The sequence below is a fragment of the Macaca thibetana genome, chromosome 13, assembly GCF_024542745.1.
Source record: "Macaca thibetana thibetana isolate TM-01 chromosome 13, ASM2454274v1, whole genome shotgun sequence".
Taxonomy (NCBI): Eukaryota; Metazoa; Chordata; class Mammalia; order Primates; family Cercopithecidae; genus Macaca; species Macaca thibetana.
Genome location: NC_065590.1, coordinates 49,006,261 through 49,011,475, shown reverse-complemented (window position 1 = coordinate 49,011,475; position 5,215 = coordinate 49,006,261). Strand labels below are relative to the sequence as shown.

The 5,215-nt window shown below is 38.6% G+C and overlaps 1 pseudogene across 1 annotated transcript; it reads left to right on the top strand.

Annotated features, from left to right (window-relative positions):
- The first annotated feature begins 657 nt into the window (after nt 1–657).
- Nucleotides 658–2,383, top strand: LOC126933955 (small ubiquitin-related modifier 3-like; annotated as a pseudogene). The gene has a single exon (XR_007718782.1). The product of XR_007718782.1 is annotated as a small ubiquitin-related modifier 3-like (transcript).
- Nucleotides 2,384–5,215: the final 2,832 nt, after the last annotated feature.

Below are 5,215 nucleotides of genomic sequence, written 5' to 3'. Positions count from 1 at the left end.
TTTCTCTGCTTACTTTAAGTAAGAATACAATACATATTACATATAACATACAAAATCTGTTTATGTTATTGGCAAGGCTTCTGGTCAACATAAGGCTATTAGTAGTTAAGTTCTGGGGAAGTCAAAAGTTATACACAGATTGTCTACTGTACAGGGAATCACTGTCCCTAACCCCCATATTGTTCAATGGTCAGCTGTATGCCTGTATTAAAAGTAAACTTTAAAATAAAATTTTAAAAAATCACTAGAGATAAAGATAGCTACTGATAATAAAAGTTTTAGTAAATATAACATTTCTAAATGTATGTGCCTCCAAGAACATAACCTCATAACTCATAAAGCAATATGCTAAAATTACAAAGGGAAATAGAAACTCCACAATAATGGTGACTACTTTAACAAACTTGTCTCTGAAAATAACACAACAAGAAGAAAAAATAAGAATGTAGTGTGTTTTGAACGTAAAAACCACAAGAAAAAACCTTTAAATAAACATTGAACATTTTTTTAATGACTATAAGTTGTAACAAATTTCAATGAACTGAAATCATACAGAGTATGTTTTCTAATCACAGAGAAACTAAACTAGAAATCAATTACAGAAGAATAACTAAAAACTCCCTTCGAATATTTCTTAAAAAGTCAATTACAGGGAGAGTGGCGGGGCCGAGAGCGTGACTCGCCTGCTCGGTGCTGCTTCCCCCGCGCCGCCTGCCGGCGCCGCCCGCGCAGCCATGTCCGAGGAGAAGCCCAAGGAGGGCGTGAAGACAGAGAATGACCACATCAACCTGAAGGTGGCCGGGCAGGACGGCTCCGTGGTGCAGTTCAAGATCACGAGGCACACGCCACTGAGCAAGCTGATGAAGGCCTACTGAGAGAGGCAGGGTTTGTCAATGAGACAGATTAGATTCAGGTTTGACGGGCAGCCAATTAATGAAACCGACACTCCAGCACAGCTGGAGATGGAGGACGAGGACACCATTGACGTGTTCCAGCAGCAGACAGGAGGTGCGCCGCAGAGCAGCCTGGCAGGGCATGGTTTCGAGAGGGCCCGTCCCCAGCCCGGGCCGTCGGTCCTTGCATTGCTGTTGAATGGTGAGCACGTGACCATGCCGACCACAAAGGCTTCTGCGGAAACTCGAGGATATTCACCACAATGATTTTCCTCTCTCTGACGTACTTCAAGTGCAACTCGAAACTATATCTGCAGGGATTAATCTGTAACTTAACTTGGGCCAATCAGAATTGTTATCTTTGTTCAGGTAAAATGAGTTGCAAGGTATTTTGGGTTTTTTGTGTATTCATTTGTGTTTTTCCCCCCACCTAAAACATTTTTTAACCCCAGAATTATAGCCTGAATGTTCGCTTTTAGTCTGGTCAGGGACCTGACTCCTGAGTTGCTGCCTCTCCCCCGCTCACTCCAGTCACACAGAGAATTGGTGTTTCCCGCAGTGGGGGTGAGGCTCTTGGACAGGTAATGGGGGCAAGGTGGGTAGGGAGCATAGACTGTCACTTGCTGTTACAGGCACAGGTGATTAAAATGCTAAATATTGCAAATGTATGCTTTGTCAGTATATGGAAAAGTTGAAGGGAAAATACTGGAATGCTTCTTTAAAGGTTAAAAAATAACTGGGTCCTTTGGTAATTTGACCCCACGTGCTCTCTGGCCCTCAAGCATGTAATCTCGGGGTCTGAGGCCCAGGACCCACCCCCCTGCCATCCCTCCCACCCCACTCTCTGCTCAGTACCTGGCGTTGGTACACAGGCAAGGACTGGCACAACCAAAATTGGCTTTTCTCTTCCTCTTAATATTGAAGAAATTCCCACATTTCTCATTTGGTAATGGTGTTGTGGCCTCAGATTTCTTCCAGTATTTGCTTCTGATGAATAATTATGGTCTATACTTAAAAAAGTAAGATTAAGTATTGCTGAATTTGCAGTTACGTTGTCATGTAAAAGAGCTACCTCCAAGTGTGGTTACAAATGAACCCATGGAATGATGACTTCATGTTCTTCTCGTGGGTTTGTGCCATGCTGCTTTCCAAATATGTATTGAATTTATTCATTAGTCTGGTGATTTCAGTTCTGTGAAATATTTTGGGATCTATACCAATTAAACATTTTCATAGTTCTGCCTACTGTCGTTCCCTGAGGCTCCATTGTTGCTTGGTGGCCATTCTCTGCCTTTTTATAGTCACCTGAACCACCACCCATCATCTCTTGCTTGCTTGAAATCTTGCTGAAATGTTCTCATTTCCTGTTTGCTGTATGGGCTCGGGTGGGATGTTTGTTGGCTCTGTTGTGTTTATTCACCAATTTGTACATTATTTGTTGTCCTTTACTACTGTAAACAGTAAATATAGTTTGGTATTCTGTCAAAAAAGTCAATTACACTAGCATCAAATAAGATCTATATAGTACATGAGGCAAAGATGAACTTACAATAAAAAATTAGGAAATATTGTCAACTGATGAAAATATATAATATCAAATTTAAGGTCATATTATAGAAAAAGCAGGAAGATGAAAAGGAAGGAAGGAACAAAGAAAGGAAGCAGGAGAGGAAGAAAATTACAAAGGAAAACAGACAAATCCACAATAATAGCTACTGTTTATTTAACAATAATGCCTAATGTTTATTTAACGGTTTTTTTTTTCCTATGGTTAACAAACTGTGAAGGAAGGAAGAAAAGAAGGAAGGGAGGAGGAAGGTAGGGAGGAAGGAAACTAACAATCTAAGCAATCAATTTATGTAGTTAGTAAAGAAAAAGAAACAGGAATTACGTCTCTCCCCAAAAAGTAGAAGGAATAAAATAGTAAATATAAAAGCATATAATAAAATATAAAACAAGGATATTATACAGAAAGTGAGGAAATGGTTAATACATAATTCAATAGATTGGTTATACCTGACAAAGAAGGAAAGAGGATGCCTTAGTCGATTTGTGCTATAACAAAACACCAGAGACTGGGTAATTTACGAAGAATGCAAATTTATTTTCTCACTGTTCTGGAGGCTGGGAATTCCAAGATCAAGGCACTGGAAAGTTTAGTTGTCTGGTGAATGCTGCCCTCTGCTTTCCAGATGGCACCTTATTGCTGCATCCCACCGAGAAGGAGGAATGTTGTACACTCACAGGGAGAAGGTAGAAGGGTGATTCCCTCTGCCAACCCCTTTAATAAGGGCAACTAATTCCATTCACAAGGAAGGAGCTCTCATGGCCTAATCACCTCTTAAAGGCCCCACCTTCTAATAGGAGCCCATTGGCAACTCCTGAATTTTGTAGGGGACACATTAAAACCGTATCAGGGGATATCATTAGGGAAGTGTACACTATTTTTATAGTCACTTCTCATTTCTTGTACTGAAAAAACAAATTCCATGATTAGGAAAATATGATCTGTGAATGTATTTAACTGGAAGTATGATGTATTTTGCAGGTATATACATACATTTCGATATGTAGAGTAAAAAAAATTAACTAGTGTCTGAGAAAACAACTGCCAATCTCTCAAGGTGTACCATGGAGCCTCTTCTTTCTTGTCTGTGAACCACTTGTACCGAATATCAGCCATGATCATGTGATACACAAACAAAGAGAAGCCACCAGTGCAATCTGTAAATATCAATAAAAGTTGATGCCTTTATTTTAAATTTTAAAATAATACAATTAATAGATCTAGTATGTCTTCTAACCACTCGATCGATCATTTTGTTTTCACCCGTGATGTTCACACCTTGCATTGTATGCACATTTTAGTTAATTCCAATAACTTGATTTTCTACAGGGTCAGTGCTAATTGCTAATGCTCTTTCTGTCATTCAACATATCAGACCTGTTCATTTTCACTTTATTCATACAGCTCATATTTTATTAAAATTGTGAAGAGTACAATACAGATGCTTAACAAAAATTTTGCTTCCCATTTGGATATGATTCTTCTATTGTCTTTAAGCCTATGTTTTATTTATATGAGAGCATATTTTCATTTATTCCCCATATTTTCTTTTCTCCTAATTACCCATCCTTTAATGAGAAGAAATATATCCAGGCCCATAGGTTGTAAATTAACAGGGTGAGTGTGTATTCCAGTGTCCAATACTTAATGTCCACTAGGATGCTACCAAAAATTCTCCTCTCATACCTTAAGCTGAAGCACAATAGATATGTACAGAACATCCCCAAATTTATGGTGTCTAAAGACACTTACTTGGTAAGCCTAGGGCAGGATTTATTTTTACTTATCTCCATTACCTGGCTCCTTTTCAATGAGAAAGCAACTTGGTATATTAAATTGGAAAGCTTAGAAACTCAAATCAGATTATCTGGGTTCAAATCCCATCTTCACAACCTATTAAAGGTGTGACCTTGGGCATATCACTTAGTTTGTCACTGCCTTAGTACATTTCTAAAATAGAGATGATGATCATCTCTACCTCATAGGGGTATTATAATTTCATGACAAACAAGCATGAGCCTTATTAATTTATGTTTAGATATACTTTTTACTAAAAATGCTGGATGAAAAAAATTTTCTATAGAGTACCAACTCCCTATTTTTTTTGTCTAATTCTGTTCTTATTTACTGTCAATTTAATATCAAGGGTTACTGTCTCCCACTCACCCTTGGCTAGTTTACATACTGTGAATTTCAACCACTCAATGGATAAGGGCAACTTAGTCTGTTGGTTAATTTTGCTCACCCCATCAGGGAAAAACTGTGACTCTTTTGGTTGGAATATAGGTCTCCATTTCTGAAATAGGATTGGAAAATCGGTGTATGCAGGGAGTATTTCCTATCTCCTACCTGTCAAAGGCCCAGGCATGTTTGTGATTGTTTCTTCTTCTGATCTTTCTGCACTTCCTTTCAGAGTTTGACAACTCTTTGTATCCCTCCCACTCTATAGCACTTCTTATCTTCTAACAAACTGGACTAATTATTTATTGTCTGTTCCCAACTCCATGGCAGCTAGAATAATATCTCTACAAGGACAGGGAATTTTCTCTATATGTTTACATAAAACACGGCCTGGCCCAGAGTAAGATTGCTAATAAATACTTCTTAATATTTTAGCATCCTTACTTTTTAGTACAACTGTGACTCTACAAGTGTTCTCTGTTTTCTCTTTTTTTTTTTTTTTTTTTTGAGACGGAGTCTCACTCTGTCGCCCAGGCTGGAGTGCAGTGGCCGGATCTCAGCTCACTGCAAGCTC